This window comes from Vanessa cardui, chromosome 25 (assembly GCF_905220365.1).
Source record: "Vanessa cardui chromosome 25, ilVanCard2.1, whole genome shotgun sequence".
Taxonomy (NCBI): domain Eukaryota; kingdom Metazoa; phylum Arthropoda; class Insecta; order Lepidoptera; family Nymphalidae; genus Vanessa; species Vanessa cardui.
This window is the reverse complement of record NC_061147.1, coordinates 3,095,021-3,117,746: the sequence shown is the minus strand read 5'-3', so window position 1 is coordinate 3,117,746 and position 22,726 is coordinate 3,095,021. Positions and strand designations below refer to the sequence as shown.

Below are 22,726 nucleotides of genomic sequence, written 5' to 3'. Positions count from 1 at the left end.
ACTTAATTTGAGTCTAATTTTAATCTGCCACATGTGAATCTACCACCCCACATTGGAGCAGTGTGGTTGAATATTCTCCTAATCTTCTCCTCAAAGGGAGAGGAGCCCTTATCCTAGCAGTGGAAAATTTACAGGCTGTTACTGTTATTATTCTTTCTATTATTTGTGCATGTTATAATGTATATAGTAAATCTTGATTTTCGTGGAACGTTGGTAACAATCCTAGCAACATTTCCCCATTGAATCGCAATTCCGATCCTCTGGGTTAAAAATGAACCAAACCTTATTGCCCTCCTGTCAACAGTAGAGGCAATAAGGCGAGGTGTTATACTTTTAATGAAGCTTATTGAACCACTACTCCACGGCCCAAGTGATCACCAACACCCATTGTCATTGACGCTATAAGAAATATTAAATATTCCTCACCTCCAAAGTGCCACCAACCTTGGCAACCAAGATATCATGTACACTGTTCACACAATTTTATTTTTATATATATTACGCACCTTTTTTAAACGTATACAGACTTCGCCCATTTTGTCCGGAAGAGATCTATAATTACCGATAGGTCTTTTGCGTACATGTTGTGATGTACATTAAAGAACATTACTATGTATGCTAAAGGTTGTGACTTACAAAACTAACGACTTTATAGATTATAATTCACCTTGAGATAGAAAGGCCGTTTCGAATAAAAAAATGATAACATACATACATTTTTCTTACGGTTTCGACTCAGATCGATGGTTTTTCCGAGTCATTCGATATTTGCAACGAGTTATCCGGATTGAAATTCTCAGATTTCCGTAGCATTTAAATGCGTTCATCAATAATCGTGATATTTGGAGATTATCTTTCTCATCGATCATGTACATTTAAAAAACCCAGATCAAAACAATAAGCCGTATATAAAACGGAGCTTAGTAAGAGATTAATTATAGATTGAGTAGAGCTATTCCGTAAGAAGGAACGCCAGAGTCGACTCGACTCGATGGGACATACAGTATCAAAATGAGAAACGAAGTGAGTTCTTACACTAACTGCTAGTCAATAGAAGCCACGGTTATCATGACAAAGACATACTGAGTAAATTATTATTGTTTATGAAAATATGTGAAACTTATAGAAATATTTATATAATATAACAAGATTTTCAGAAAAGTGAGCAATGTACTGTTATTTGTATACTGGCGGTACTAAAAGTGTCAGCATACATTCATAATAATAAAGTATATTCTAATTCTATTTTTATAATAATAAGTAACACTTATTAAGTAAGGCTCTACGATCTGGCAATAAAAATAAATATAAATTCAAAACATTATTTCTAAGTATAACTTTAACAACGTATTTAAATATAAAAATAAGATTAGACGTAGTTATGTACATATGTAAATGAAGATAATAAATATGTATAAAATGTTTTATAATAGAATTCACAGTAATTCCAAAAATAGTACAGACATAAAAGTCTATGGAATTACAACGATAAATTATCCAATGCATACATTAAAATTTATTGGTTTTCATTTAAGTTCTTAGCGTAATTCGTTTAAGACCGTAGCGTATTTATTTTTATATAACCTTTCGTATGTGGGTAATATTTTGCCGGTTCAAATACGATTACGGATGTAAAATTATTTCAGATATCCGATAATTACGTTTATGCTTACGGAAAATAAATATACGCTTAACTCAAATCAAATAACAAAAAAACTTTTACAAAATCAATTTAACGTAATTAACTATCATCAAATTATTTTTTTTTAATCCGATCGTTTCTTTATACTTCCCATTTGAATGACCACCACAAAACAAAGTAACATACTCTTAACTTCCATCAGCTGGGCAAGCTTTCCACTGTTATAGGCGGGATGGTTTGGATTTTCCATTTGCCAACCGTTTCTCCAATCTAAGTTGGTGGACACACTACATCATATAGCACGTGGTTGATAAAAATCAGCCACAATCTTTCACTGAATCCTCACGACGTTTTCCTCCATCACCAAGCCTAAGATTAATTATAAATAAAAATTAAGCACATGAACTCATTGGTTTGAACTCCGAATCATCGATTTAGATTCTTCTTCTTCCATTTGGATCATTGGAATTACCATTATCACATGTAAATTATAGTTTTCCGGGTTGTCTATGGAACTTAACTCTTGGTCTTTCCCTGCGATATCAATGTGATAGATAATTAGGTACTCGATATCACGTTTCACTGTTGGTCAGGTTAGGTTAGTTATTGCATAATTAATTGAATTAATTAGAATGATATCACCACTAAAAAGCTTTATAGGTACTTGAAGGATATAAGATGTGTACAATGTTAAATGTACTTGAGATTACGGGTTCAGATCAATGTGGGTTGAGGCAATGCTATTGGAAACATCTATCAAGAAGAACAATGCTAGCCGGAAGTTGAGAAGAAGTAACAAGGAAAATGAACTAACAAAGACAAAAGGCCAAACCGAAATTGATTTCAAGTTAAGTAAGCATCATTAGACAACCAACAACATTTCAAGAACCAAAGAGGAATATTAGAAATGACGAAGTGATCGGGTTCAAAAGCCAAAAGAAAGTTTTTGTAGACCAAAGTAAGGCTGGGCTGGGCTGGTGTTTTTAGTAAAAGCGCAGGAAAAATAGGACCAATAATGTCCAGGATAAAGGGGAATGGTCAAAAATGGAGGTTTTTGTACCCAAAGTATATCAAATACTATCAAAACATAAAAATGTAAAAACATCTACTAAAATTAATAACGCGATATTTGAGTTCTTAAAATCTATACTAATATTATAAATGCGAAAGTAACGCAGTATATCTATCTGTGGCTTTTTCAAACCACTGAATCGAATTTGTTGAAATTTGTTGTGAATTTGAACTACAAGGAAACAGATAGTTTACTTTTAGACACATCCCTAATCACTTTGTTCACGTATTAGTTTTTGAGTTACTTTGTAAATTCAGTATACCTCTGAGATATTTTCGGTTCTTAATTATCTGTTTTGAAATAATAATACTTAATATTTTTATTTCAAAACAGATAATTCAACGACGATTCAAAAGTTCTTGTAAAAGCCTATTTGAATAAAGTTTATTTTGATTCAGTGTAAGATCGATTTATTTGTAAGCTTTCTGATTCTTATCCTGATTAATTTATACCTGTCAACGTGAAACTGTAAATGCCGTAAGATTATAATCTACCTTGCGATATTGTGAACTGTCGAAAATTTGGAGACCGTAAAATATGGCTGGAATTTAACACATTATTTTGTAGATTATAATCTATAAAAATAACTTTCAGTTTAATTATAAATACTCTAACCTAACTGAAATATTATGAACTATCGCAAAAGTTTTATTGTAAGTTTTTTTTTATGGTATAAGTTTGCGGACGCGCATATGGGCCACCTGATGTAAAGTGGTCACCATCACCCATAGACAATGACGCTGTAAGAAATATTAACTAATCCTTACATCGTCAATGCGCCACCAACTTTGGGAACTAAGTTGTTATGTCCCTTGTGCCTGTTGTTACACTGGCTCACTCACCCTTCAAACCGGAACACAACAATACTGAGTACTGTTGTTTGGCAGTAGAATAACTGATGAGTGGGTGGTACCTACGGGTGGTAGACGGGCTTACACTAAACCCTACCACCAAGTTAAAGTTGAATAAACGTTCACAATCCTTATACAGTTTACAGCTATACATTCAATATATGCTGCATATTATTAATAAATACAAACTTTTTTTTATATATATAGATAGGAAGTTTGGCATATTATCCACCTGATAGAAAGTGGTCACCAGTGACATAGACAATTTATGAAATGTTAACCTTTGCTTATATCTTGTATGCTAGGAACTTTGGGAAGCCCCTTGGGACTTACATTACAAAGTTTTACTGTTTGACAGTAGAGTTTGTGTATGAGTAGGTAATATAAGGGTAATAAGGGTAAAGGGTAATAATAATGGTAAGGTAATAAGATAATTTTATTAAAATATAGTATGTTTTATATGTTAAAGTCGTGTCATCGGGGGAGACCAGTTGTGGTTTTCATAACGTTTTCGCACGACTGTCGGTAATATGTAACATATATTATTACAATAATGCAGTAATAGTATGCTGATCACGTTTTAAGGAAAACAGATGATAAAAGTACGTTTACATATCGAAAATACGAGCAAACGTAAGGTCATGGTTACATGTTTCCGTTTCAAAAAATTAGATATATATATTTTTAAAATAATAGAAGAATTTGTAAATATTAATATTTTAATAAATAGTACGACACATTTAAATAAAACTAATTATAACGGATGAATCGCGTATATTAATTATTTTTAAACATCCCGACGTTTCGAGCACTTTGCAGTGTTCGTGGTCACGGGAACACTGCAAAGTGCTCGAAACGTTTTATTTAAATGTGTAATAATCGCGAAAATTTAAGACAACATTAGTACGACACAACTTAGATGTAGCATAGGCAAAAACCGATCACATCCGAATTAAGTACGCTATCCCAAATTATCAATATATATATTTCTTATGTGAATATAATCTTTACAGAAACGTAATAACTTGTAATATCATATGACCTAATATATTCGTCAATTAGACACGTCGATTTGCATGCACTTGTTTTCTCGGTTTGAAGTTACGCGAGAATTTATAGCTACGAATGGCGCGATAGGGAGCTATTTCTATTGGTTATTTAAAATTATAAATCGGCAGTAATCGGTTTTATTGACTTTGTAGATGCTACATCTAAGTTGTATCGTCCTATACGTAGATTTTGGGTCTGGAATGGCTTATAAAACAATATTACATTAAGTCAGTACACTATTATTCTCCTTTTAAGCTAGAAGTTTTGAATGATTTCCACAGTTATCTCTTGCGTATTAATAAACGAAATAAAAAAAATATAATATAAGATTTTAAATTAACATGGTTATTTTTATTATTAAAGTTATTGATTTCGGGATATTTACCATGTTTTTTATTTTTGTTCAATGCAGCTCGATATTTCGACATTATCTACGAATGTCTTGTTCACGAGACTCGTGAAAAACATGATAAATATCACGAAATCAATAACTTTAATAATATACTAGCTTTTGCCGGCGACTTCGTTCGCGTGGACTTCAGGTTCGTCCCGTCTAGTCTAGTAATCGCTTAAAATCGCTTCGTAAATAAGCCACTATTTCTCGTACAAAGTAAAGGATAAAAAATGGTTATTGTGGATTATTCCTAAGAGATAAACATATACCATCACGGACTTTTTTGTAGACCTTTTTAAGTTGTACAATACTGTAATACATTGTTTTGATCTATCTTGTAGGATTCAGTCAGCGTTTGCAATGTAAGCGCAAAAAATGTGTTTTTTTACGACCTCACATTAGAAACCTCAAAAATTGTAGCCTATGTGTTATTCTGATGTATAAGCTATATTGTGGTAAAGTTTCATTCAAATCCATTCAGTAGTTTTTACGTGAAAGAGTAACAAACATCCATACATCCATACATACAAACTTTCGCCTTTATAATAGTAGTAGGATATCATTAGTTCTATTCGTGAGTAAATATAAAGATCCTAAAATCTTCCAGTGCTTGTAAAGCTAAGACAATTATTGTTTTGAAGATTTAATTTGGAGCATTAAATGAAGGAAACCATGCAGTCTAAATAAATATATACTTGACCGAAAAAGTCCCCTATGAGCACTTTTTAATCGTCATTTTCCACTTTAAAGTCTATTGTAATTTCTACCATCGTGGACTTTGGATGGAACTTGTGGATTCTTCCGAAAATAATCGCTAAGATAAATACTTAAACATATAGATGTATGTATAAGATAAAAAGGCGTGGAACTAATACCTGTTGACTTCCAGGCAGGATATAATAATTGTATTAACTAACATGACTGTATTTTTTTAATTGTTGAAAAAGAGTAACTACTGAATTACTACTGTCGGTTCTTCTCGGTAGAATCTACTTTCCGAACCGGTGGTAGCTTCTCTTAATTGTTAAATGACGAATCAAAAGTGCTTGTAAAAGCTTGAATAAAGTTCATTTTGATTTTGATTTTGATATAAATTAAATAAGTTGAGCTTGTAAACGCTCGAGTGGATCAACTTTGAAGAATGATTACAGTTTCTTTATCTAAATCATTGCTTGAAAATAATATACCTATTAATATCGTATAAAAATATCCAAGTTAAAGTAATCGCTGCATAAATAATTATTATATAGATTACAATTTTAATCGTTAACCCTGTGCAGTATTATTTTCTAAGATATAATTTGTTCTTTTTTTTAATACCGGCTATGTTGCAAGTCTATTCTGAATTTAAAAGAGGTAATTTGGGTTTGTTAGTTTTATTATTTTAATTATTCTTCCAGAATGTATAAATGTCGTTTTGTCAAAATTGTTGATCCGCGCGATCATATACCTAGTAACTTGTAGTATAAAATAAAAAATCGAATAAACTGAATTCAGGAGAAATTTATAAATCTGATTTATTTATGTTTATTTAAATATTTATGTTTTTCAGTGTCCCAAAAAACCTTATTTTATGTGCTTCTACGTAACGTTATTCAAATCTTTCGTCAAAATTTTAAATGCTTATACGTTTCACGTAAACATTGTTAAATTTACGAGTGCATTTTACCGTTTAAGGATGTCATCTCGTCGCGATGTAAACGGGCTTCAGTGTAAACTGAACACGAACGAAGTAAATTCCCCGGTTTAATGCGTCTTAAGATATTCATACCGTGTAACATTGGTGAATAAATCGCGCATCCAATTTTGTATCAATTTTTCCTTAACAAAATATTAGGAAAATATCACGATAACAAATACGTATTTATTTTTTTCGTTATTTAATAAATTTAATATATGATCAGCATACGACCTTCATGGCCGAGTAGTTTTCGGTTTCATCGGTACGCCACTACGAGGTCCCGGGTTCGATTCCCGGCCGAGTCGACTTAAAAAGTTTATTAGTTTTCCATGTTGTCTCGAGCCTGGGTATTTGAGGTACCGTCGTTACTCCTGATTTACCATAACACAAGTGCTTCAGCTACTTACATTGGGATCAGATTAATTTATGTGATCTTGTCCAATATTCACTTAATTATATTATTTATATATGCCATCTGATGATCATCATAAATTTTACACTAAACTTGTAAACTAACACATAATGTACTTATATACATAATCACTCTTTATAAACATAAGTTACACTAACATAATTAACCTATAAATGTCACCCTGCTGGGCGAAGACCACATCTCTTCTAAAAGATATGCCATAGAGCTTATTCTACCAGGCTTGATGGAATTTGAAATACTGGTAAGAGCAGAGGGAAAATTGACCACGTGAAATTAAGGGTTACAACTCCTCATCATTCGTAAGAAATGTTAACCCTTTCCTACATCGCCAATGCGCTACCGTGGGAAATGACTCCGTATGTGGCTTGTGCCAGCAGTTACATTGGCTCACTATCTAGAACAGCAATGAGAACTATTGCTTATTGGATGGTCTACCAAGGCCAAAAAAGCCTTAATACCATGTAAAGTGCAACGTAAGCCCTGACCTTGCTTCTATTAATAGCTTACTTCGTTAGTTTTTCTTTTACGGAATTCTCAGATTCCGATTGGGTTTTGGAAGGTAGTTGGGTTCACACCGTACGTCAAAGCATACAGCAACAACAACAGCTTGTAAATTTACCACTGCTGGGCTAATGCCTCCTCTCCCTTTGAGGAGAAGGATTGGTACATATTCCGCCACGCTGTTCCAATGCGGGTTGGTGGAATGCACATGTGGCAGAATTTCTATGAAATTAGACACATGCAGATTTACTCGCGATGTTTTCCTTCACCGCCGAGCACGAGATGAATTGTAAACACAAATTAAGCACATGAATATTTAGTGGTGTTTGCCTGGGTTTGAATCCGCAGTCATAGATTAAGATAAAATATAAAAAATATATGCATAAAAAATCTCTTCTGAAGAAGTTATCTGTGGCACTACCGACTATTTTACAGTTCCATTCAATAGAATGAACGATGAATGAACGCAAAATACCAAACAAAACCAAGCATTTATCTTTAAATATACGATTACTAATATACAGTTATTAACATAAATAATTGACGTAAATAAAAACAATAATTAAAATCTTAATGCAAAGTGTTGTTAAGTATGTACTTATTTTAATATTAACCTTTTCTATTCCCATCTTTACATACGTATTTATAAACAGCATATTGTAAATTATATTAATAGAGCTGTTACGCGATACTATATATATATTGTTGGAATAAACAAGCAACATCAGCGTCAAGTCACACAACTTCCTTTAAAAAAAAAAAAAAGGCGGGAGATTCGTAGTTGAAACATTGAGATCGCGAATATAATTATTACGGTGTAATGTGATTATTGATGGTTATTTGTGTTGTAGACTACATGTTTTTCTATTGTGGTAGATTGATTGTTATTATAAATTAAAGATAATTGTTTTAGAGGTAAACCTCCTTCCTACTTCTGGTTCTAAAAATATATATATATATGTATGTGAAACATTTACGACGTGGATTTTTATGATGCCGTAAATATTATACTTTATGGTTATATATTGGTAACATAAATACTAATATATATAAGTTCAAAACTATTGGATATAAAACGTATCTTAGGTGGATAGGTGGGGTGGGACATTGATTCTGATATTATTATTATTTATTGACGTTTAAATATATTTTTCAATGGGAAATGTGGCCTTCACACTGCAAGATCTAAACAGCAAGCTATATTGTGAGGGAACGGTAAGCCTTGCACTACATTGTCCTGCGTGAGCCTGGAGTAGCCAGTTCATAATATGGTTACCTGCCAGAACTAATGTCCGTTACAATACACCATTACATGTCTGAATTTGAATTTGAAGTGTGAGTTTTTAAATACACAAGGGGCATAATGTATTGAAAACACAATAAATGCCCCGCTATCTATAGATTACTTGGTGGGGCATTGATAGTTTACACTCCGAAATATAATATATATAATAGTAATACTATTTATTGATGTTTAAATATATTTTTCAATGGGAAATGTGGCCCTTTACACTGCAAGACCTAAACAGCAAGCTATATATTGTCAGGGAACGGTAAGCCTTGCACTACATTATGTCTTGCGTGAGCCTGGAGTAGCCAGTTCATAATATGGTTACCTGTCAGAACTAACGTCAGTTACAATACACCATTACATGTCTGGATTTGAATTAGGAGTGTGAGTATTTAAATACACAAGGGGCATAATGTATTGAAAACACCATAAATGCCCCGCTATCTATACATTACTATGTGGGGCATTGATAGTTTACACTCCGATGAGGGGGCAAATCAAAACGGCACGAAAAATTTTAGACGCAAGCCTTACGAAGAACTTGTATATTCTCCGAATCGCTGAAGTACTTACATTACTAAGCTCAGAGCAATTATTGCTTACCTGAACCCAGGCCTTATATCTAACCACTAGACAAAAAGGCAGTCAATATAAAAAAACAAAGCATCTTGTACCGCTGCTCAATATAAACTGCCACTAATGTTAGAATAAATAATATGCGGGATACAGACGCCTAGCCTGCACAAAGTAAAACCAATAAAATTACATACTAAAATGATATTGCCTCCGCCAGTAGTAGGACGACTGGTTTATTTTTAGCCTAGAGAATCGAAATTGCGATTTAACGAGAAAACGCTGCTAACATTCGTGCTACGATTCCCCGCGGTCTTGGATTCTAGTATTTTTTTATTTAATTTTCATCTTCAGTTATGTAATATAAAGCTTTTTTTACGTATATATACCCTGTACTGTATACACTGTACACTGACTTAGTGTGCGTTTGAATCTTACAAAAAAGTTTTTGCCGTTTCAGATTATTGGAAAAAAAAGACAGACGAACAAAATTTGAAAAAAATGTTATTTTGTTATAAATATGGCGTATGCATATGCATCTAACAAATAGCAATTATTTGCCGTTCATTTTTCAAACTGAAACACAACAATAGTATAAGTATTGCTGATTGTCTTATAAGTACCTACTTTATCTTTACTAATATAATAAATCGAAAATGTCTGTTGCTATTTTTTAAACCAGGTTTCACGGCCAAACAGGTGAATCGAATTTGATGAATTTTGGTATGAAGCAATCTTAAACGCCAAAGAAGGACATTGCAATTTTTACACGTAGCGCCCAACAAGACCTATAAAACGCCGGAAAAGCCCCGTACAATTGCAAGAAATATTTGGCTCTTGGTGACGATTTATTAGTAGATGTGGTAAAAAATATTGAGCTTATATCTATTTGAGATAAAAGCGATTAAATATATTGCATTATTATTCTTTTGTACTTGCAAAATCTTGGTATCAAAATTATCACAATCGACGAATTAATACTTGATAATTACGAGACACTGGGGTTATAAATATTGAAATTAACGGATCAGACGTGCTTACTTAGATATGTGGAATATAAAATTTGTAATCGTACGGCTATCTTACTCTTTAATTACGTAGAGACGCGATTTTATTAATTTCATGAACTATCGAATGTATGATATGCGTTGTCTTTATTTTTTTTTTACGAACAGTAGTGTACTGGCATACATCGTCACGTAAAGGAAACGCGTCTGACCAAGGATGTATTTCAGTCGGTCTTTTTCAATTTTAGGTATACGGTTTTATATAAAAATAGTACTATTCGGCCCGGCTTCACACGGTTACAATACTGATATAATATACTACATATACTACAAAATTTGCTCATTTACAACATCACATTAGAAACTTCCAAGATTTTCAGCGTTTCTTTAATATATTGTCCATATTAGATACAAAAATCTTTCTATCGAATCATTATATCTATTTAAAAGTACCGCATCAAAATTCGTTGCGTAATTTTGATCTAAGCATATAGGCAGCGGTTTTCGACATTTTTTTTTATACTTTGTCAAGATGATGCTAATGATTTAATCGTGATTTTTAATGTAATTTTATTTCTAGTCATTGACTTATTTTCAAACCATAATAATGTTTGTTATATAAAACGTAATCTATTGAGATGGCAACATATTTCAGACAAGATAAACCACGACACACCAATTTATTAACTTGCAATGTTTGTTAATCTGTTAAGACAATATTTGCGAGCTGATTTAGAATCATCTGTTCTTATTCTACGGAACTTTATTTTGTATATACTGGATTGGGAATCATTTTCTCTCACACCACGGAGTTAATATTCTTTGTAAAACACCCAGGATAGATTTGTGGCCAAGGAAATTCACAAGATGGTAAGGTTTTCCATACCATTAAGAAAGTAAAAGTTATATCTCACAAATTAATGTTTTTTTTAGAACATTATATTCCTTTTACAAATGGCTTGAGCTTCATACGTTTATGCGTATTCTTCTTTGATTTTATATAAGAATACGATTATTTACAAGAAGCCATACACAGATAATGTAATTAAGGAAGGTTAAGTATCGAATCTATGTCACTATGCCAAATTGTATACTATTGTAGGTCGTGGGTTAACTTCTAGACAATAAGCACATATAAACAAAGAATTATATGCATTATTTAATATATAAAGTAAATAATTTTAGTATACGTATTATAAATTGCTTAATAATGGCAATCTTGACCAAATATCAAAGATTTGAATAACCAGATTTTCAGCTCCAATGATTTTTAATGTGATCAATTTGCGTTTACTAAAAATAAATCGATATTAATGGTAAAAAAATATTTGTATACTGAGATTCTGTAATGTCATGTACAGGCGCATTGGAACAGCGTGATAAAACTCTAAACCTTCTCCATAATAGAATACGTCGTTGTGCGGCGATTACGAGTAAACTATATTATGCCCCGCGCATATCTCACACCTTCTATGCCCCGTGTTTGCAACTTAAGTGTCACAAATTGAGCCCCAAATCTCGTAACAAATCGACAGTTTATTTTTGCGTTTTCCTATTCTACAAACAAAATCCAGTTCAGTTAAACTTAGATCGGAATATTATCGGTATCGCATCATGCACAACTTACGAATAATATTACAATTTGTACGTACTTATTTTTTTATGGAATAGGTTGGCGGACGAGCATATGGGCCACCCGATGGTAAGTGGTCACCATCACCCATAGACAATGACGCTGGAAGAAATATTAACTATTCCTTACACCATCAATGCGCCACCAATCTTGGGAACTGAGATGGCTCACTCAGAGCCAGTGTAACTACAGGCACAAGAGACATAGCCCTTCAAACCGGAATACAACAATACTGCGTACTGTTGTTTAGCGGTAGAATTTCTGATGAGTGGGTGGTACCTACTCAGGCGAGCTTGCACAAAGTCTTACCACCAAGTACACATAAAATTGTAAAACAATTTGTAACATGTTATAACCGCCAACCAAAAACCAAAAACCCGCATTGGAACAGCGTCATAGAATATATTCCAAACCCTCTGTTTAATGGAAGAGGAGGTCTTAGCTCAGTGGGAAATTCACAGGCCGTTACTTTACTTACTTTACTTTACATAACCGTTGTATATAAATAGAATTGATCCCCATAGTGAGGGATTTCTATTGAAGACGCAATTTAAAATATCTAGAACGAGTGAAATATTAAACGTTAAGAAATTCTTTGACGGGTAAATAAGAATACAAACTTCATAGCGTTTCAGAATGCCTTTGATAAGTCTGAATGACGATGAAACTCGTTAAAAACGTAAGAGTGAGTGCTGTTATTGTTTTCGTATTTCTGCTATGTGAAACATTAACATATAACTATAAATATCATTTATATTTATGTTATTCAGGATGTATTTATTTCAAAGTTAACAATTGTTTATGTAAATTGACATTAAACAACACTAATGTTACCATATAAAAAATCTACCTAATATTTATGTGTATCTGAAAAATAAAATGGATTCCTTATTGACATTTTTTTCGGATACACACATCGGATTTTTGTAGTATTTCATATTTGCCATGATGACGATATCATAATAACTTTCTCTTTGGATTATTATAATGTTAAAATCAGTACAGATTACTCAAATAATTTTGTAGTGTCTTAAATAACATTTATTATTTCTTCGATCTTTGAATATTTTTACCTCTATACTCTGATATATACGCCTCAGTATCTCAAGATAACCTACACGCTAAAAGAACAGTTCGGGGTCACAACTTAGCTGACAGCACAATACTATGAAATAAAAACAGTTTCAATATTAAGTGGATACATAATATCGTACACGTAAACAACAATTGAGTACTTAATTATTATATAATAGTTTAATATTTATTTATTACATCCAAAGTTATTTACGAAATGGTATCATGAATATTTAAACATCTATACAAAAAAATTATTTATAAGTAAGTTAAAAAAACATTGAGCAATTTCAATGATTTAGGTATGTGGTAGCGTGGCCGAGCGGTCTAAGGCGCTGGTTTAAGGCACCAGTCTCTTCGGAGGCGTGGGTTCGAATCCCACCGCTGCCAATAACCTTTTTTTACATGTGATTATTATTGTTTAATTCACTTTATTCGTATATATTATAAAAATGCAATGTTTCGGATTTAGTTCTAATGATAAAATTAACAAAAGTAAAATATATATGGTCGCCTGATATTTTTATAAAGCAAACATTCAAACTTGCGTTTTCAGATATGACACTTTCGTAGGGGTTATTTTATTAATTCAACATTATTTACTTTTACTAATAACTGTATTTCATGCTTACCTATAAGTAAAGTTACAGTACAGACATATAGAAATAAGTTTGACTGTAAAATGTTTGAATTTCAAGAATGAATTTACAGTAGTTTAACGCAGGGTCTTATTATTTTCCTGTGATTAAAAATGGTTTACAGAATGTAATTCACTATCACAGAATCATATTATACCTATTACTTATTTATATATTTATTTGTTTATTATCAATGTGTTTTTGTTAAACTCCACTGTCCAGCTGTTTCGCAAATTAACATATCCATAATGTTGTCTTAAATTTTCGCGATTATTACACATTTAAATAAAACTAATTATAACGGATGAATCGCGTATATTAATTATTTTTAAACATCCCGACGTTTCGAGCACTTTGCAGTGTTCGTGGTCACGGGTAGACTAAGATGACATTCGTCTATTTGAAGAACAAAGGAAATATTATAAATCGTTGGCGGTAGTTGTTAATAATATTTCCTTTGTTCTTCAAATAGACGAATGTCATCTTAGTCTACCCGTGACCACGAACACTGCAAAGTGCTCGAAACGTCGGGATGTTTAAAAATAATTAATATACGCGATTCATCCGTTATAATTAGTTTTATTTAACATATCCATTTTAATATCGAATCTTTCTGCGCTTAAAACTACATCGACTGACAAACTCACTCGAAATTGTAGTTTGTTTATGGTAAGTGTTTTCGTTGAATTACCAACCACTATTCAATAAAATAAAAAATGGATTTTTTTTTTATGGAATAGGTGGCAAACGAGCAGGAGGCTCACCTGATGGAAAGTGACTACCACCGCCCATGGACATCTGCAACACCAGGGGGCTTGCAGGTGCGTTGCCGGCCTTTGAGAAAGGAGTAGGCTCTTTTCTTGAAGGTTCCCATGTCGTATCGGTTCGGAAAAACCGCCGGCGAAAGCTGGTTCCACAGAGTGGTTGTGCGAGGCAGAAAATGTCTCAGAAATCGCGCTGTTGTGGATTTTCGGAAATCAAGATGGTGCGGGTGAAACTTAGAATTTTGACGAGATGTCCGAAGGTGAAATTCAGCAGCCGGGATTAATCCGAACAATTCCTCGGAACATTCCCCGTGAAAAATTCGGTAGAAGATGCAGAGTGATCCAACATCTCTACGCAAAGCCAAATGATCAAGGAGATCGGAAAGGGCTTGATCGTCGATAACTCGAGCCGCTCTACGTTGGATGCGGTCAAATGGAAGGAGCTGGTACTGGGGAGCACCCGCCCAGAGGTGAGAGCATGATAGATTAATATATAGATTAATATAATGATAGAAAATGATAGATTGTTTTAATCTTTAATCTTGGAATTCATTTTTGATAACCTTACTTTTATTATTTATATTTTAGTTCCCATGTTTTAATGCAACTGTGTAAAATTTGTTGGCATATGTTAGATGTATTTTTGTATTAATTGTACGTATTATACAATGCTGTATGTTTTCCTAAAATAAATAAAATAAAATAAATGTTTTCGTAATTTACATAATATTTTCGAGTAAAGCTAGTCTGTAAATTAAACTATTGGATTTGTGTGGTGCTGATAGAAGCCTATTAATCAATGAAATAGGTTGTTTTAAATTTATTTCCGACCCAAGCATTAGAATAACGAGACCGTCAAACATACTCCTACAAATGAAATGTCCAATATCAATAACAAAAATTAAGGCCGTAGTATAATACGATACGATAAACAACTTAGAGAGTTATTAAAACTCACTAATTGATTGGGGTTTGAGTGAACCCTGGTCCCTGTGAGTCTTAGTAGGCACTGCATAAGTTCGGGTAAAACAGCAAACTCTTTTAAGTAATGTATAATTAACATAAATAGGATTTTTTTGTTGTTTTTTTTTTTAACTTGGATAGAAGAGTCGTTTAAACGACGTTCTTACAGAGTATCATCTGAAAGATGCTGAACAGATAGGAAAAACGCAAACAAACCTGTATGGATAGGCTGTGACAGAGAAAATCCCACAGGTTTGTCTCTGACAGCATTTTTCTGATAAGCATCGATAAGTTACGGCATGTGAGGATCCGTAATGCGCGACGTAAAACAAAACGACGTAAGTCGAGATATATTAGATTGCTTCGCTTTTTTCTTCTTCACATTCACCTTGCGACAAGTGAAAAGTCTCCTGTGCCGTAAATCGAAACGATTGACGTATGCTTGAGGAATAATGTCAAAATATTGTTGGACGTAACTTGAAACGGCGTAAGTCGAGGACTGCCTGTGTACAATCGGCGTAAGAAAGGGTTAGTCAACTTAAGATCTATTTTCGCGTGCTCATTATGTGCGATAATCTGCTTTACCGACTGAGATATTGCGTCGCAATGATTTGATGTTTAGATCCAAAAGGTACTAAGACTTGATAAAAGAATGAATTTGAAAACTGACGAAGGATTTCTTACTCTGACTGTAGGTTGACGTTGTGAGCGTTGTATACGCTATGCTCTTTTAGTCCTGTGATTGTAGAGAAAAGTGTCACAGATGTACTAAGTGCAAAGTCTCGCTTCGCACTGATTACTAATTTGGGTGACAGAGAGGCTGTATCGCTATTTACACATGTTTATTCACCCACTATTTCATCGGTTATTCCATCGGGTGAGTGAGCTCGTGTGAGAGGCTCAGGGGAAATAACATCTTAGTTCCCAAGGTAAGTAGCGCGTCACTATCCAGTGGCCCATTTACCTGTCCTACATAAATCATAAAGAAAAAAACCAAAACATTTTCTTAATACGACTGATGAATTTTGAATATTTTTTTTATAAATCAAAGTTTTTATTTTATTTTTTATTATCACAATTTTTCAATAAATTTGTAGTTAACTATATATGCCCGCGACGTCACCCGCGTTCTAATTTAACTAAACAGTTATTGTTTAGCCTAAGTTACTCCTAATTTCATCAGCTTTCTGCTAGTGTCGTCCCGTAAAGTCCCGTCAAAATCGGTCAAACCCTTCCTGAGATTAGTCCGAATAATCAGACAGATAGTACGACAAAAATTGTAAAAAATGGTATTTTCATAAAAAGCGGTTACTTTTGTTTTACAAGCTGACACTCTAATTTATTATATGTATAGATATATTGTTTTCATATACTGTTATGTCCACTAGACTCTCCTTGAAATTATTCAATATTTAATTCCCTATATGCAACAACGAAAAAAGGGTTTTTCTTGTTACTTATAATACGATAAATTAATAATTAGGGCATCACGGGAAAGGTTTCAAAGAAATATACATTAATATGCCATTAAATGTATTAATACGTTACCAATAACCGTTATCTGTTAATTGTATAATTTACCGTTAAATTTGAACTAAATAGATTAAACAAGTGTTATTTTAATATAATTATCCTAGATAACATTAATTTAACCATAAGTACATATATCAAGTTAAATATAAAAATGAGAGACAATAATCATTAATCTATACTTGGTGGTAGGGCTTTGTGCAAGCCCATCTGGGTAGGTACCACCCACTCATCAGATATTCTACCGCAAATAACAGTACTCAGTATTGTTGTGTTTCAAGGGTGAGTGAGCCAGTGTAAATACAGGCACAAGGGACGTAATATCTTAATTCCCAAGATTGGTGGCACATTGACGTTGTAAAGAATAGTTAATATTTCTTACAGCGTCATTGTCTATGGGTGATGGTGACCTTTTACCATCAGGTGGCCCATATGCTCGTCCGCCAGCCTATACCATAAAAACAGGCTTTTCTTTATGAATTAAACCAGGTAATTGAAATGAATGAATTAAACATAGTATGACACAACTTAGATGTAGCATCGGAAAATACAATGACACAAATTACTGCCTATTCACACAACCAATAGAAACAGCTCCCTATCGCGCCATTCGACGCTATTCGTCGCTATGGATTCTCGCGTCAGTTCGACCATGTCGACGTGTCAAATGGACGAATATATTAGTTCATATGATATTACAAGTTATTACGTTTGTGTAAAGATCATATTCACGTAAGAAATAAATATTGATAATTTGAGATAGCGTACTTAATTCGGATTTGATCGGTTTTACGAATTTTGCCGATGCTACATTTAAGTGAGCTGAGATGGCCCATCTTAACCGATGATTGCGGGTTCAAACCCAGGCAAGCAACACTATATAGATGTGCTTAATTTGTGTTTATAATTCATCTCGTACTCGGAGGTGAAGGAAAACATCGTGAGGAAACCTTCATGTGTCTAATTTCATCGAAATTCTGCCACATGTGCATTCCACCAGCCCGCATTAGAAGAGCGTGGTGGAATATGTTCCAAACCCACTCCTTAATGGAAGAGGAGTCTTTATCTCAACAGTGGGAAATGTACAGGCTGTTACATTACTTTACTTTACATTTAAGTTGTGTCGTACTATACTATAATTATGTTTCATGAGTTTACTTTGACTGACAGTAAGTATATGTATAGTCAGCCTTAGTTTTGGTTGGTTCCATTAACCTAATGTGTAAATTTAATGTGCTTCTAAATATTTAATTAAATAAACGTTTTATCAAAATAAAATAATTAAAAAAATCGTTTTATAATTATTATCCGTTAGTTATAATTGATTATAAGAAACGTGAAAAAATTGCTGGGAAATCGTTTATACATATAAATTTACCCAAATAAAGAATTACAATTTGATAAGTTACCAAAAAAAATGCTTTAAATAATATTTTAGATACATAGGGCTCAGTTTCATAATACAAGTGTTTAAACTACTTACATTGGGGTCAGAGTAATGAATGTGATGTCCAATATTAAATATTTGTTGTCATCCGCGGATTACCTCGCGTTTAAGGGGGTAAGTTGTCATGTGTTAAGTTAAAAACGTAGCCTATGTCCTTCCTAGATATTCAAATTTACTTCACACCGAATTTCATCAAATTCGGTTCAGCAGTTCGGTCGTGAAAGGCCGACATTCAGACAGAGTTACTTTCACATTTATAATATTAATATAGATTTATTAATATTAAATATTGGTTGTTTATATTTACGACTCGAGATGGCCCAGTGGTTAGAACGCGTGCATCTTAACCGATGATTGCGGGTTCAAACCCAGGCGAGCACTGCTGATTCATGTGCTTAATTTGTCTTTATAATTCATCTCGTGCTCAGCGGTGAAGGAAAACATCGTGAGGAAACCTGCATGTGACAAATTTCATATAAATTCTGACACATGTGTATTCCACCAACCCGCATTGGATCAGCGTGGTGGAATATGTTCCAAACCTTCTCCTCAAAGGGAGAGGAGGCCTTTAGCCCAGCAGTGGGAATTTACAGGCTGTTGTTGTTGTATATTTACAGGGTTACAAGTTGATGGACTAATTATTGGGTATACAAATTTCATCAAAATCGGTTCAGCGGTTTGGTCATGAAAGAACGACATTCAGACACAGTTACTTGCACATTTATAATATTAATATATATTTATTAATATTTAATATTTATTTTATTATATATTTTTAGGATTACAAGTACGTTGGAATAATTATTGGGTATACCTCCTATAAACATCTTCTCAAAGAATATTTTTATACTGTTAATATCTACAATGGTATTTCCACCGTATGACCCAATTGGCCTTCCTAAAATAAATACCAAAAAAAAAGACAGTTCTCTAACCCCGAGTAACGGAGTGGTGTCTACCGTTACTCCTTTGAAATCAATATCGATTGTAGCTAATCTACCATAACACGTGTGTCAGTAAACAGATTGACAGACGTACCTACTAACGCTATGTGTACTACATAAAAAAAACTGATATTAAAAACCTCGCTTACAGTCGTGGTTTCACTTAAGTTTAAGAGCGTTCACAGGTTTTAGATATTGTATTTTTCCTTGGTCTTCAAACTTGCTTTATACCCAATAACATCATATTAGATCCAGTGGTTTTGCCGTTATAACGTAACAAACAGACAACAAAGTTACCGCACTTACAATGTAATTAAGCATTTAAACAAAATGCATATTTACATATGCACACGTCATTTTGACTTTAAAGTCATAATAACGTTTACCTCCTCATCTTGACTTTACATAATTCCAATAAAAAACTTATAAAAGGAATTTTATTGACTAAAATACCCCAAACTTCCTTTTTTTAAAAAAAGCGTTATTCATACATAAATCGTTGTAAGATTCCCGCGTTGCGAATTACGATTCTCTGAAGGAGAACCAACCAAGCTTTATGGGATTTTTACCCAATAAAAGATCTGTGAAAAACATCTTCGACAGGTGTAAAAGAGGCCTTGGAATCGATTTCAAATGCGCATCTGCTCAACCTCTCTTACCATACTTGTTGGAGCTACGTTCAGAAAGAAAGTGATTTTGAACAAATAAATAATGAGGGCGCGATCGTCAGATCAAACCGATCACAAAAATTTTCAGAGTGGTTACACTTAAAATAAAATGCGGAGGACTATAAGTCGGTCCCGTAGCTACTCAAACCAACAAGACAGTTTATACAAACTAATAAAACTTAAATTTATGAATACGTACAGTGGCGTACCTAGGTGAGGAAGGGCCCCGGTGCATAGAAAAAGAATCGGGCCTCTCTCTTTCCCATCCCTCTTTAACGAATATTTGCCCTTTCAAGTTATAGATACCAAATAAGTAATCTTGTGCGCAGGTCGTTTTCTAGCTTCAAAAGCTTAAGGTTTTGTTTAGAGGGCCCCCTGTGCCTTGGGGCCCTACGATAGCTACGCCACTGGATACCTATCTGACCAAAATGTTATAAAATGTTATGAATTATAATGTTAAAAAAACTTGGAATTATTAGTAAATTTTACCCACATCTTCCATTATTGTCACATGTGTTGGTATTAATTTTAATTTAAAAGAAATGTAGTTAAACCAATTAATAATTAAAACTTAACACATTCTTGTCATGTCCATATAAAAATAGGTAAATATGTTTAGTACGTTTTTCTTCCCGAAGCATCAATATCGGTTTCGAAACACTTAACTATTTTAAGTGTCGCAGGATCGATTCCGACCCCTGAGCTATTGTCGTCCACTCCTAACACAAGTGATATGATTAGAAGGAGATAACTGGAAAATTAAATCAATAATTCATTTGGGGAGTTGCGACTACATTAAAAAAAAAAAGAAACAGATAATTTTACGTCGTTATTAGATAAATAAGTTACTTCCTATAAAATTCGAAATGACACTGTTTTTATACGACATATATTTTAACGAATGACTTTTCAATAGGATTTTAACAATAGATTCTATTAATAAAAAACTAAATATTCTCTTCTCTAAACTGAAGAATTAAATCCAGCATAAATGGTCTTAATAAAGAAATTGCTTGTATTCTTAATTATTTTTTTTTAAATATTCTGAGTCAAAACATCATTTTAACTGTTTTGTTAATATCAATACAAAAAATATATATACAATACTAGTTTTCGCCTGCAGTTTCGCTCGCGTTTAGGGGGTTGTGTAAAACAAAATATATAATGATAGTGAAAGAACAACAGACAGACAGAAAGAGTTACTTTCACACTTATATTATTAGGATAGATATTTTCCTGAAATTTTCATTGCTGATTATGATCCAAGCTGGGCGAGTTTTATATAAACACCTACCTACATACATATATCCTGTCTCTCCTCTAGGTATTAGGTATTTCAAAGTGCAATGCAATTATTGTAAGGGAAAGCCAAAAGCATCAAGGATGCACGCGGCAGATCTTCCATGAAATCAATGACATAAATGCTAATCTAACGCGAGTACTATCTCGCAAAATATGTTATCTAAAAAAAACAATAACAATTCGGATAACAGACGATCACTACCAATTACGACGATTGCACCTAAAGATACATCTTCAATCGTAATATTTCATTATTCAAACGTACGTCGAGTTAATCCTTGGAATCTTAATCACCTTTAAAGTTATTTGATGTAAAAACAAACTCGGTCGCTATGTTTTTAATAGAAATACTTCACGGTTGTTCCGCGTGGAAATATTGTTCTAGATTTTTTTTTTTTTAGTTTATTGACTAAAAACGTTTTTTGTTACAAACGATTAGAATACAAATAGACATTCCACTTAAACCTGTATGGTTTCTGTGTGGAAGCCGAGTTCTTATACTAAGATTTAACTATTAATTAATGCTAGTACCTACTACTTACAATACTACAATTTTATATATTCATATTTCATATTAGATATTTCTAAGTATTCAATACACAGCTTTATATGGCGGGTAATATCGTGTGCATAAATGCGTGGTATCACATATTATAAAATAAATAACATGGTAAATACCCCGTTTTAAATACTTGTAGTAATAAAAATAGCCATGTTAGTTTAAAATCTTCATTACATAGTATAAAAGAAAGTCGCTTACCGCTGTCTGCCCCTATGTATGCTTAGATCTTTCAAAATTCGCAACGGATTTTGATGCGTTTTTTTTAATAGATAGATTCATTGGAGAGGTTTTTTGTATATAATACATGGACAATATAGTAAAAAAACAAGAAAAAATCTGTAATATATTTAGTACCAGCATGCGAAGCCAGGGCATGAGAGAGTGCTACGTAAGGAGGGCTTAGATGTTTAATTCGTTACGATTTTGATTAAATTAATGGAAATACGATCGTTGAAGTTTTCAGATCAAATTGGAGTGTCTGTCTGTAATATTAAAATAACCGGTTTTTACTAAATGCATATGCAATTTATACACGGCACATATACACCAAATTATTATTTTTATTACATTATTTGTCAGTCTACCTGTTTGTTTGTTCCGTCGAATCTTTGAAACGACTGTACCGATTTTGATGTGACTTTCACTGGCTAATGTAATAAAGAGTAAATAAGCTACACTTATTTTAGAACCTCGTTTTAGAGTGTTG

The 22,726-nt window shown here is 33.1% G+C and overlaps 1 protein-coding gene and 1 non-coding gene across 2 annotated transcripts in view; one reads left to right on the top strand and one right to left on the bottom strand.

Annotated features, from left to right (window-relative positions):
• The window catches only part of LOC124540454 (solute carrier family 41 member 1), a 121,258-nt gene that overhangs the window by 96,450 nt on the left and 2,082 nt on the right, over positions 1-22,726 (bottom strand). The window lies entirely within an intron of this gene.
• Positions 13,511-13,592, top strand: Trnal-aag. Its single transcript has one exon. It is a non-coding gene; the product is annotated as a tRNA-Leu (tRNA).